We start from the raw sequence: 11416 nt of genomic DNA on the forward strand, positions 1-11416 counted from the left end.
TGTTTGAGTTTTTTCTCTCTCTTTACTTAGCTGTTCTTTTTGTCAGCATTAGTTAGTTCTTCTGATGAAGAGGATTCGTGCGGGCTGGGTCTCGGGCTGATCCCCCTGGTCGCAGGTTGTGGGTCAGTGGCTTCCCAGCCTGCCATCGAGCGTTCAGCCAGGTAACGCTCCTGGCACAGTGAACGACCCATCCCTGTTCGGTGCAGGGATGATTGGTGAGGTGGCTACCTCACTGGATGCTGTGCGGTTTCTTAACCCCGATTTTTTTGCGTCCTGGATGCGACTCTCCCTGCCTCATGCGCAGCGGCTTGTTCGCCTGTGCGGGTTCCCCACGCCATTAGGAGGTAAGTGTATCTATGTGGGGACCTGTCTGTTGGGGGGGTGTCAGTCTGGGACTGTGTTACCCTGCCTGTGTTTCACACTATTGAAATCCCTGTCTCTCTGGCTGCATGCTGTGGGCTGCAAGGAGGGGGGGCTGTGCTGCACTGTCTGTGTCAGTTTGTGTATGTGTGAACGGCTGTGTGCTGTGGGGCATGATATTATCATGTTTGGGGCACTTTCAGCGACCGCTGCGACGGTCCGCCATGTTTTTACATGCTGTGCTGTGTTTAGTCCACCTCGCTGAGGTGGAGGAGCGGCGGTTTCGGCGCCATTTTGGCAGCGCTCGCTCCGGCCGCATGGTATCACTGCGGGCGGCCATTTTCTTGTAGCCTTCCATAGGCTTTCATGGAGCGCCCTGTGTTGCATCGCTTCCTCTCCCTGGGTGCACCGATCGAGGCAGCAGCGATGGTCTCTACAGGTTTTTACCTCCCTATCCCTTTATCCTTGCCTGTGTTGAGCCTTTTTCTCCCGGTGGGGGTAAAAGTTGTGCCAGTGTGTGTGTGCGGTGGGCAGCGCTCGCCGCGCTTGTTTAAGGGGCAGTTAACCCTTTACTTTCCGGCTTATCATTGGGGCAAAGGATTCTCAGGGAAACGGATTTCCTACCACTTGGTGGGTGACCAAGGGCTGTTTTCCCCCCCAAGGGGGGATTTGGCTGCGGTTGTTTCTAATCTTGCTGCTCGGGTGCTAATGCTTGTGGCTGCTCAATCCACACAACGAACCAGAGTTTTCAATCTCCTCTGATCAGAGGGTGCTGGTGATGGGGCTGCTATAGCTGGGGTCTCCTTATCGGGGTCCCGTTCCTCCCTGGGTCTTGTGGGGTCCGGGGTGGAGTCTGAGGTAGAAGGGGTGGATAATTCTCCCCCTGGCTCGCCTGAAGAGCTTGCACTCATGGATGAATTGGTTGCTTCTATCAAGCAAACACTGCGTTTACGGGTTGAACCATGTCCTCCTGCTGCCCTGGCAGCTTATGGGACGCAGAAAGACACAAGACATCGCAGGTCTTTCCCTGCACTGATGATTTTCAGCGCACTGTTAAGAAACAATGGTGCAATATACGCAAGCCTTTTGCTGTACCAAGTAGGTTCAAGCTGCGTTGTCCTGTCACGCCCGCTACTGATGAGCGGTGGTGTGTGCCACCTCAGGTGGATCACGCGGTGGCGGTTTTGTATAGGTCCACTGCGATTCCTGCAGAGGATACCCCGGTGTTCCGGGATGCTACGGGCAGGAGGCTGGAGTCTCTTGCCCGTCATTCTTACTCTATTACGGGTTCTATGCTAAAGGCTCTATTTGCTTCGCTTATGGCAGCCCAGGCTGTCGCGAATTGGACGCAGGTACTCAGGCGCGTCCTGGTGGCTGATTCAGCCTCACCGGCGACTTTGGATTTGGTGGATCAAATCCATCAGGGTGTCATGTATTTGTGTGATGCGGACCTGGATATAGTACCGTTGGCTGCACGTGTACACAGTGTGGCGGTATTGTCTCGCCGCCTGGTTTGGTTGAAGTGTTGGTCTGTGGACCAATCTTCGCGCAAGACCTTAGCCAATCTGCCCTATGATGGCTCTCGCCTTTTTGGCGAATCCTTGGATGCACTGATAAAGGGGGTCATGGGTGGTGAGAGCACGCTCCTGCCCCAATCCCACCAGGCTATGGCTGCTCATGGTATGAAGCATGCTTTTTTTCGGCCCTCTCAGGGGTCCTTTCGTGCCTTTCGGTCGCCCTATAAGGGCAAACCATTCATAGGCCAAGGCTCCCAAAAGAAGCCGTGGTCAGGTAAGCATAGGTCCGGCCAGTCCGGATCCGCTGCCCATAACAATGCGGCCTGAAGGGGCGCCCTCACCCAGTTCTGGGGTGGGGGGACGCTTGCTCGGTTTTTTCTTCAACCCTGGTTGGCCCGTGTTCGGGACAGGTGGGTTCAGGAAATCGTTCGTTCTGGTTACAAGATCGAGTTTTCTCTCCCGGCCGGAGAGCATATTTTTTCCCTCAGGTGGTTCCGGTGCCTCATCGGGACAGATTTTGGGGGTTCTCTTCCAATCTGTTCACTGTGCCCAAGGAGGAGGGCAGGGTACGTCCAATTCTGGACTTACAGGCTCTGAACCGCTTGTGCGGGTTCGCAAGTTCCGCATGGAATCCCTGCGGTCGGTGGTGGCTGCCCTGGTTCCGGGGGAATTCATGGCTTCCATCGACTTGAAGGATGCGTGCCTTCACATCCCGTTTTTCGAGGGTCACCAGAGGTGACTTCGATTTGCCATTGCGGAGGATCATTGCCAATTCATGACGTTACCTTTTGGTCTCGCTTCGGCTCCACGGGTTTTTTCGCCAAGGTGCTTGCACCGGTTTCTGGCTTTGTTGAGAGCCCAGGGCATCTCTGTCCTGGGGTATCTGGAAGTTATTCTGGTTCGGTCTGCGACCAGCCAGGGTCTGGAGGAGGACCTGTCCTTCACGATGCTGACTCTCAGGAGTTTGATTGGGCGATTGATTTTCCATAGTCGACGCTGTGTCCGTCGATTCGTCTTCCCTACCTGGGAATGATTCTGGACTCGGTCCAGGCGAAGGTCTTCCTACCGGACGACAAACTCAGGATTCTTCATGAGAAGTCAGGTCCCTCAGGGACGTTCCGTGCTCGTCACTCCGGACGCGCATGAGATGTCTGGGATTGATGGTCTCGGCTTTCGAGGCGATTCCCTTCGCCCAGTTTCACACGCGGGGTCTCCAAGCGGAGATCCTGTCCAGGTGGGACGGGCGACCGCAATCTCTGGATCCGGATTTCGTTGGGCCATCGCACCAGAAGGGATCTTCTGTGGTGGCTCCAGTCCCCGACGGTGTCGGGGGGCAAGTCTTTTCGTCCTCTCTCATGGACGGTGGTCACCACGGATGCCAGCCTGTCGGGCTGGGGTGGTGTTCTGGGCGTTCTGTCCGCCCAGGGAACTTGGTCGGAGGCGGAATCCTCCCTTCCGGTCAGCATTCTGGAATTGCGTGCGATGAATCTCTGCCTTCAACGTTGGCCGGACAGGCTGCAGGGCTGTCCGGTTCGGGTGCAGACGGACATTGCCACGGCGGTGGCTTACGTCATTTGCCAAGGTGGCACCAAGAGGGCTCGGGAAGTGGCCGACATTCTGTCTTGGGCCGAGACGCATGTCCCGGCGATATCGGCGGTTCACATTCCGGGGGTGGAGAACTGGCGGGCGGATTATCTGATGCCGCCAGTCCCTGGACCAGGGGGAATGGCCCCTCCGTCCGGGTGTTCTCCAGATGTTGTGCGCAACGTGGGGTCTTCCGTAGGTGGACCTGTTCGCGTCTCGTCTGAACAGCAAGGTGAACAGGTTCGTGGCAAGGCCACGCGATCCTCGCTCAGACGCGTCAGACGCGTTGGTAGCTCCGTGGCATCAGTACCGACTGATGTATGCGTTTTCACCGTTTCAGTTGCTGCCCAGGTTCCTTCGCAGGTTGGTCTCGGAACCAAAACACGGTGATTCTTGTGACACCGGACTGGCCTCGCCGGTCCTGGTACGCAGACCTCGTGCATTTGGCGGTCGACGCCCCGTGGCGTCTGCCTCTTCGGGAAGATCTCCGGTCTCAAGGGCTGATATTTCATCCTGCCTTGCAGTCGCTGGCTTTGCCGGCCTGGCTGTTGAAACCGAGGTCCTGAGGGATAGGGGTGTCTCCCCTGAGGTCATTCACACTTTGATCGACGCGAGGAATTTTTCCCCGGGGTAGGTCTTTTACCGTATTTCGGAGGCCTATTTTGCCTGGTGTGAGTTCAGGGGGTCTTCACCTCGCCCGTGGTCGGTGTCTGGGGTGTTGTCCTTCCTTCGAAAGGGTGTTGACAGCGTTTGGCGCTGGCTACGATCAAGGGTCAGGTGTCTGCGATGGCCGTTCTTTTTTCAACGTCCTATGGCATCTATCTCCTTGATTGGCACTTTTGTTCGGGGGCATCTGGTCCCTCCTAGGAGGGTGCCTCTGCCTCCTTGGGACTGGATTCTTGTTCTGTCCGTGTTACAACATGGTCCTTTTTGAACGTATCGGGTAGATCTCGTTGTCTATGTTGTCCTAGAAGGTCACCTTTTTTGGTGGCGATCACTTCGGCTCGCAGAGTGTCGGAGCTGGCAGCTTGTCCTGCCATTGTCCGTATCTGGTCACTCACTTGGTTATGGTGGTCTTGCGACCTAACCCTTCTTTTTTTCAGAAGAGGGTTTCGGAATTTCACCTCAATGAGGACATTGTCTTGCCTTCGCCTTGCGCAAAGTCTAAACATTCGGAGGAGGTGGTGTTGCACTCCTTGGATGCTGTTCATGGCGATTAGGGTTTACCTAAAATCGTCTGAATTTTTTCACAAGTCGGATTCTTTGTTTGCCCTTCCGGAGGTCCTCGGAAGGGCGTAGCGGCGTCAGCTTCTGCCATCGCCAATTGGTTCAGACAGGCCGTTGAACAGGCCGTTGAACAGGCCTATGCTTTGCGGGAAAAGTTTCCCCTATGCCTGTGAGGGCGCACTCTACCAGATCTCTGAGTACTTCTTGGGCCTGTCGTCATGGGGCTTCTGTGGCCCAGGTGTGTAGGGCGGCGACTTGGTCGACCGTGCACACCTTCACTCTGTTCCACAGAGTGGATGTTCAAGCATCGGCAGATGCTTCCTTTGGCCGCAAGGTTCTTAGTGCGGCGGTCCCTTAGGGTCCCTGGTTTTGGTCCTTTGGGCTGTTTGGGATTTCTTTGTATCCCTGGGTTATTTGTTTTTTTCCTGGGTTATTGCTCCCGTTGAGCAAATTTTTTCTTGTGTTGCCCAGCTGGTTTCCTTCCTTTGGTAAGGTTACTTCTTTGATGTGGAGACTGCGTTGCCTTTAGGCGCGGCTGCGTTTCCCACCCCTCATGTTTGCACTGCTTTGGGACGTCCCCATTGTGACGAATATGAAGATGGCGGCGACTGTCGGAGGACGTAAGAGAAAACTGAATTTTGTAATTTGTAAAATCTTACCTGTAAAATTCCTTTCTCTGAGTCCTCCGACAGTCGTCGCCCCCGCCCCTCTTTTGGGGTTTAGGTACTCTACTGCTATTCCACTGAAACTGAAGCAGGAAACAGGAAGCAGGAGGGTATAGACTGAGGGGACCACCCCCTGGGGTGGGGATATGTTAAAAGCTTTAATATTGACATATTCTGTTGCCTAGCTACTCCTACGGAGCAAAGTCTAATACCCCATTGTGACGAATATGAAGATGGCGGCGACTGTCGGAGGACTCAGAGAAAGGAATTTTACAGGTAAGATTTTACAAAAATTCCGTTTTCCTCCAGCTTTGGTGGGGGGCCCCAGTTCTCCTGTGGCCCCGCTGCGACCTGATCTGGCTGCTGTAGTTGCGACTTTAGTGGCAAATGTGGAAATGCTGATGTCTGAACGGGCTGCGAGAAAACGGCCCAGGCTGTCTCTCTCTTCTGATTCAGATGGGGATATGGCTGATGCTGCTGCTGCGAGCGTGCCCTTTTCAGGGTCCCGCTCATCCCTGGACTCCCCGGGGTCTGAGGGGGAGGCTGACATTGAGGGTGTTGACACATCCTCCCCAGGGTCCCCTGATGAACGGGCGACCATGGGTGAGTTAATTGTTTTCTGTAAAGGAAACTTTGCATTTAGAGGGTGAGCCCGATCCTCCGGCATTGTGTCCTTTTTTGGGACGCGCAGAACCCGCAAGTCTGCGCAGGTTTTTCCCTGCCCAGCTGCTTTTCATTACACTGTTAATGATATGTGGCGCACGTTAAAACGTCTGTTTCGTGGTGCCTAGTCGGTTCAAATTGCTTTATCCTTTTGCGCCGGCTACGAACTCGCGTTGGTGTGTGCCTCCACAGGTAGATCACACTGTGGCCGTACTGAACAAGGCTACCTTAGTTCCTATGGAGGATACTCCGGTTTTCCGGGATCTCACGGACCGGCGGTTGGAGTCTCTAGCCCGCCATTCCTATACGGTGGCGGGTTCGTTGCTCAAACCCGTTTTCGCGTCCGTTATGGTGGCTCAGGCGGTAGCTGATTGGATCTAGGTGCGTCGTAGCTACCTGGTGTCTGATGACGTGCCGCATGCCCGACTGGAAATGGTGGATCAGGTCCACCAAGGAGTCATGTGTCTGTGTGTTGCAGCCTTAAATGAGGCCCCCTTGGTGGCTCGCCTCTCGAGTGTCACGGTGCTTCACCGGCGACTGATGTGGCTGAAGAGCTGGTCGGCCGACCAGTCCTCACGGTGAACTGTTGCTGATTTTCCCTATGTTGGCTCTCGTCTTTTTGGCGAGGCGTTGGATACCCTGGTAAAAGGCGCCACGGGGGGCAAGAGCACTATACTGCCCCAGAACCCGAAGAACAAGTCCTTCCGGGGCAAGCGGGGTTCTGCGCCTAGGTCTAATCAGGGGTCCTTTTGTGCCTTTCGGAACCAATCCATGGGCAAGCCTTTCAAGGCCCAGGGCAACCAGAGGAAGCCCTGGGCGGGTAAGCAGAAAGCCGGCAATGCCGACTCGGCGGGACACTCCGCCTCTGCCTGAATGGGCGCCCTCACCCGTTTCTGGGGTGGGGGGACGTTTGCGCGGTTTCCTCCAAACCTTGGCTGCTCCGGATATCGGACAGGTGGGTCCAGGAAATCGTTCGATCAGGATGCAAGATCGAATTCCTTTCAAGGCCGGCAGACAGATTCTTTCCCTCCAATCTCCATCTGCTTCCGGGGCGTCTGCAGGATTTGCATCGGGCGGTGCAGGACCTGCTGGCTCAGGGAGTGGTTGTCCCGGTGCCTCATCGGGACAGGTTTCAGGGTTTTTATTCAAATCTGTTCACTGTGCCCAGGAAAGTGGGCAAAGTGCGTCCTATTCTGGACCTGAAAGCACTGAACCGCTTCGTGCGAGTTCGAAGGTTTCGAATGGAGTCTCTCCGTTCGGTTGTGGCCTCCTTGAGGCCAGGAGAATTCCTGGCTTCGATAGATCTGAAGGATGCGTACCTGCACGTCCCCATTTTCGAGGGTCATCAGCGGTACCTTTGGTTTACTATTGCAAAGGACCACTACCAGTTTGTGGCATTACCTTTCGGTCTCGCTTCGGCACAAAGGGTGTTTACCAAGGTGTTGGTCCGGTCCTGGGCCTGCTACGGGCCCAGGGCATTGCGGTTCTGGGGTACCTGGACGATCTGCTTCTGAGATTGAGAGCCAGCCAGGACCTTGTGCGCGATCTGTCCATCATGGTACAGACGCTCCAGGAGTTCGGATGGACCATCAACATTCAGGAATCAGCGTTGTCTCCGTCGCTTCGCCTTCCCTATCTGGGAATGGTTCTGGACTTTGCTCAGGCAAAGGTATTCTTGCCGGAGGACAGCTCCGGACTTTGCGGGACGTACTCAGGTCCCTCGGGGACAATCCGTCCTCGTCACTCAGGACCTGCATGCGGGGCCTGGGGTTGATGGTGTCGACCTTCGAGGCGATTCTCTTTGCCCTGTTCCACACGCGGGCTCTCCAGACGGAGGTCCTGGCCAGGTGGGACAGACTTCCTCAGTCCTTGGATCTGGATGTCTCCTTGAGTCGCCGGACCAGATTGACTCTTCTGTGGTGGATCCAGTCCCCGTCGGTGGCGGAAGGCAAGTCCTTCCGCCCTGTGGTGTGGACAGTGGTTACCACGGAAGCCAGCCTGTCGGGCTGGGGTGGAGTCCTGGGCATCCTATCTGCCCAGGGCACTTGGTCGGAGGAGGAATCCTCCCTCCCGATAAATGTACTGGAACTAAGAGCGATACATTCCGGGTGTGAAAAATTGGCAGGCCGTCTATCTGAGCCGCCAGACCCTGGACCAGGGGGAATGGTCCCTTCACCCGGAGGTCTTTCAGATGCTGTGTGCGAATTGGGGATCCCCAGATGTGGATCTGTTCGCATCCCGGCTACACCGAAAGGTGGGAAGCTTCGTGGCAGGACCGCGCGATCCATTGGCGGATGCCTCGGATGCGTTGGTGGCCCCTTGGCATCAGTATCGTCTGCTGTGCGCCTTTCCTCCGATTCAGTTGCTATCCCGGTTCCTTCGCAGATTGGCCTCGGAACCGCACATTGTGATTCTCGTGGCCTCGCCGGTCCTGGTACGCCGACATTGTTCGCCTGGCAGTGGCACCTTCGTGGCGCCTGCCTCTGCGGGAAGATCTCCTGTCTCAAGGTCCGATCTTCCATCCTGTTTTACAGTCGCTGGCTTTAATGGCCTGGCTGTTGAGACCCAGGTCTTGAAGGACAAGGGTCTATCCTCTGAGGTTATTCCTACCTTGATCAAGGCTAGGAAATCTTCCTCTGGTAAGATCTATTACCGTACCTGGAAGGCCTACTTCACCTGGTGTGAGTCCAGGGGGTTTTCCCCTCGTTCTTACTCGGGGTCGAGAATCTTGGCTTTCCTCCAGTCTGGAGTGGATCAGCGCTTGGCGCTGGCCACAATAAAGGGCCAGGTGTCAGCACTGGCGGTCCTTTTCCAACGCCCTGTGGCGTCTCGTTCCTTGGTGCGCACATTCATTCAAGGTGTGGCGACATTTGGCTCCTCCCAGGAAGGAGCCTTTACCTCCATGGGACCTGAACTTGGTCCTGTCCGCGTTGCAGCAGGCTCCCTTTGAATATATCAGGGAGATGTCGTTGCCTCTGCTGTCGAAGGAAGTTGCTTTTCTTGTGGCGATCGCTTCGGCTCGCAGAGTGTCGGAGCTGGCGGCGTTGTCTTGCCGCTCCCCTTCCTTGATAATTCACAGGGATAAGGTGGTTTTGCGACCACTCCCATCCTTCCTTCTCAAGGTGCTCTCGGATTATCACCTTAATGAGGACACTGTCCTACCTTCTCTTTGTTCGAAGACAATACATCCAAAGGAGATTGCCTTGCATTCCTTGGATGTTGTCAGGGCGATCAGGGTTTACCTGTCGTCTACGGAGTCTTTTCGGAAGACGGATTCCCTCTTTGTCCTTCCTGAGGGACCTCAGAAGGGCATGGCTGCGTCCGCAGCGACGATTGCCAAGTGGATCAGACAGACCATTGACCAGGCTTACGCCTTGATGGAACGGGTTCCGCCCTTCCCTGTTAGGGCGCCCTCTACCAGGTTTTTGAGTACTTCCTGGACCTATTGGCATCGGGCCTCGGTGGCCCAGGTGTGCAAGGCGGCGACTTGGTCGTCGGTGCACACGTTTTTCCAAGTTCTACAAAGTAGATGTTCTGGCATCAGATGATGCTTCTTTTGGTCGCAAAGTTCTCAGTGCGGCTGTGCCATGATGGACCCTTGAGTTTTTTTCTCTGGGTCCCTGGCTGTTGGCATTGGCTTTCCTGGGCTGTTGCTCCTGTTGAGCTTGTTTTTTTTTTCTCTGTTGCCCAGTTGGTTCTTACAGTGCATGTAAGATTCCTTTCTCTGATGTGGGTACTGCGTTGCCTTTTCTACGGTTGCGTCTCCCACCCCTCATGTCTATACAGCTTTGGGACATCCCCATTGTGATGACTTAGAGGAGGCGGCGACTGTCGGAGGACGTAAGAGAAAACTGAATTTTTGTAAAATCTTACCGTAAAATTCCTTTCTCTGAGTCCTCCGACAGTCGCCGCCCCCGCCCCTCTTTTGTGGGGTTCTTATTACCTACTGCTATGCTACCAAACTGAGTTGGGAGTGGTGATGCAGGGGGGGTATTGGCCAGATGGGACAGCCCCCGTGGGTGTGTATATGCTAATGCTTTTTGTCTTTTGACTAAGTCTATATGCCTAGCTGGTCCTACGGACAGGTGGACAATACCCCATTGTGATGACTTAGAGGAGGCGGCGACTGTCGGAGGACTCAGAGAAAGGAATTTTACGGTAAGATTTTACAAAAATTCAGTTTTAATCCCCTACCAACCAACAATAATTCTGGCTCCCACAGACTGGGTACAGTATGTGCTCATGTGGTACACAGATGAGTCCTGTCAATTTAGGAAGGTGCTCCTAACGACAACTCGTTATGTGTATAAAAAACACTTGTCCACAGAATCTTTCTTCCATTCAAACCTCAACATCATGGGCAAGACCAAAGAGCTGTCAAAGGACATCAGAGACAAGATTGTAGATCAGCATAAGGCTAGAATAGACTAAAGACCATCCGCAAGAAGCTGGGTGAGAAGGAGACAAGTATTGGAGCAATTATTTACAAATGAAAGAAATATAAAATAACATCAATCGCCCTCGGTCTGGACCTCCATGCAAGATTTCGCCTCATGGGGTAAAGATGATCATGAGAAAAGTGAGAGATCAGCCCAGAACTACATAAGAGGACCTTGTGAATGATCTCAAGGCAGTTGGAACCACAGTCACCAAACAAACCAATGGTAACACAATACGCCACCATGGGGAAGGATTGGGAGAAAGTGCTGTGGTCAGATGAGACAAAAATTGAGCTCTTTGGCATTCACTCGACTCGCCGCGTTTGGAGGAAGAAAAATGCTGACTATGACCCTAAGAACACCTTCCCTACAGTCAGACACAGAGGTGGAAACATGATGCTTTGGGGCTGTTTCTCTGCTAAAGGTACAGGCAGACTTTGTTGCATTGAGAGGCCCATGGATGGGGCTATGTATTTTAAAATCTTGGATGAGAACCTTTTTCCCTCAGCCAGAACACTAAAGATGGGTTGTGGATGTGTCTTCCAACATGACAATGACCCAAACATACTGCCAAGGCAACAAGGGAGAGGCTCAAGAAAAAGCACATGAAGGTCATGGAGTGGCCTAGGCAGTCTGCAGACCTTAATTCTATAAAAAAATTATGGAGAGAGCTGAAACTTTGAGTTGACAAGTGACAGCCAATAAATCTTAAGGATTGAGAGAATAGCTGCAAAGAAGAGTGGAACAAAATCTCTCCTGAGATGCATGCAAACCTGGTAACCAACTGCAAGAAATGTCTAACCTCTGTGCTTGCCAACAAAGGTTTCTCCAGCAAGTACTTAGTCATGTTTTGCTTGGGGATCAAATACTTATTTTACTCACTGAACTGCAACTCAATTTATAAAATTTGTATCATGTGTTTTAACTGGATTTTTGTTTTAATTCTGTCTCTTTCATTTAA

At 53.7% G+C, this 11416-nt stretch overlaps 1 protein-coding gene across 2 annotated transcripts in view; it reads left to right on the forward strand.

Annotated features, from left to right (window-relative positions):
- LARS2 (leucyl-tRNA synthetase 2, mitochondrial) overlaps positions 1-11416 on the forward strand; it is a 355149-nt gene that overhangs the window by 236306 nt on the left and 107427 nt on the right. The window lies entirely within an intron of this gene.

This window comes from Pelophylax lessonae (assembly GCF_965119305.1).
Source record: "Pelophylax lessonae genome assembly, chromosome: 5".
NCBI lineage: Eukaryota > Metazoa > Chordata > Amphibia > Anura > Ranidae > Pelophylax > Pelophylax lessonae.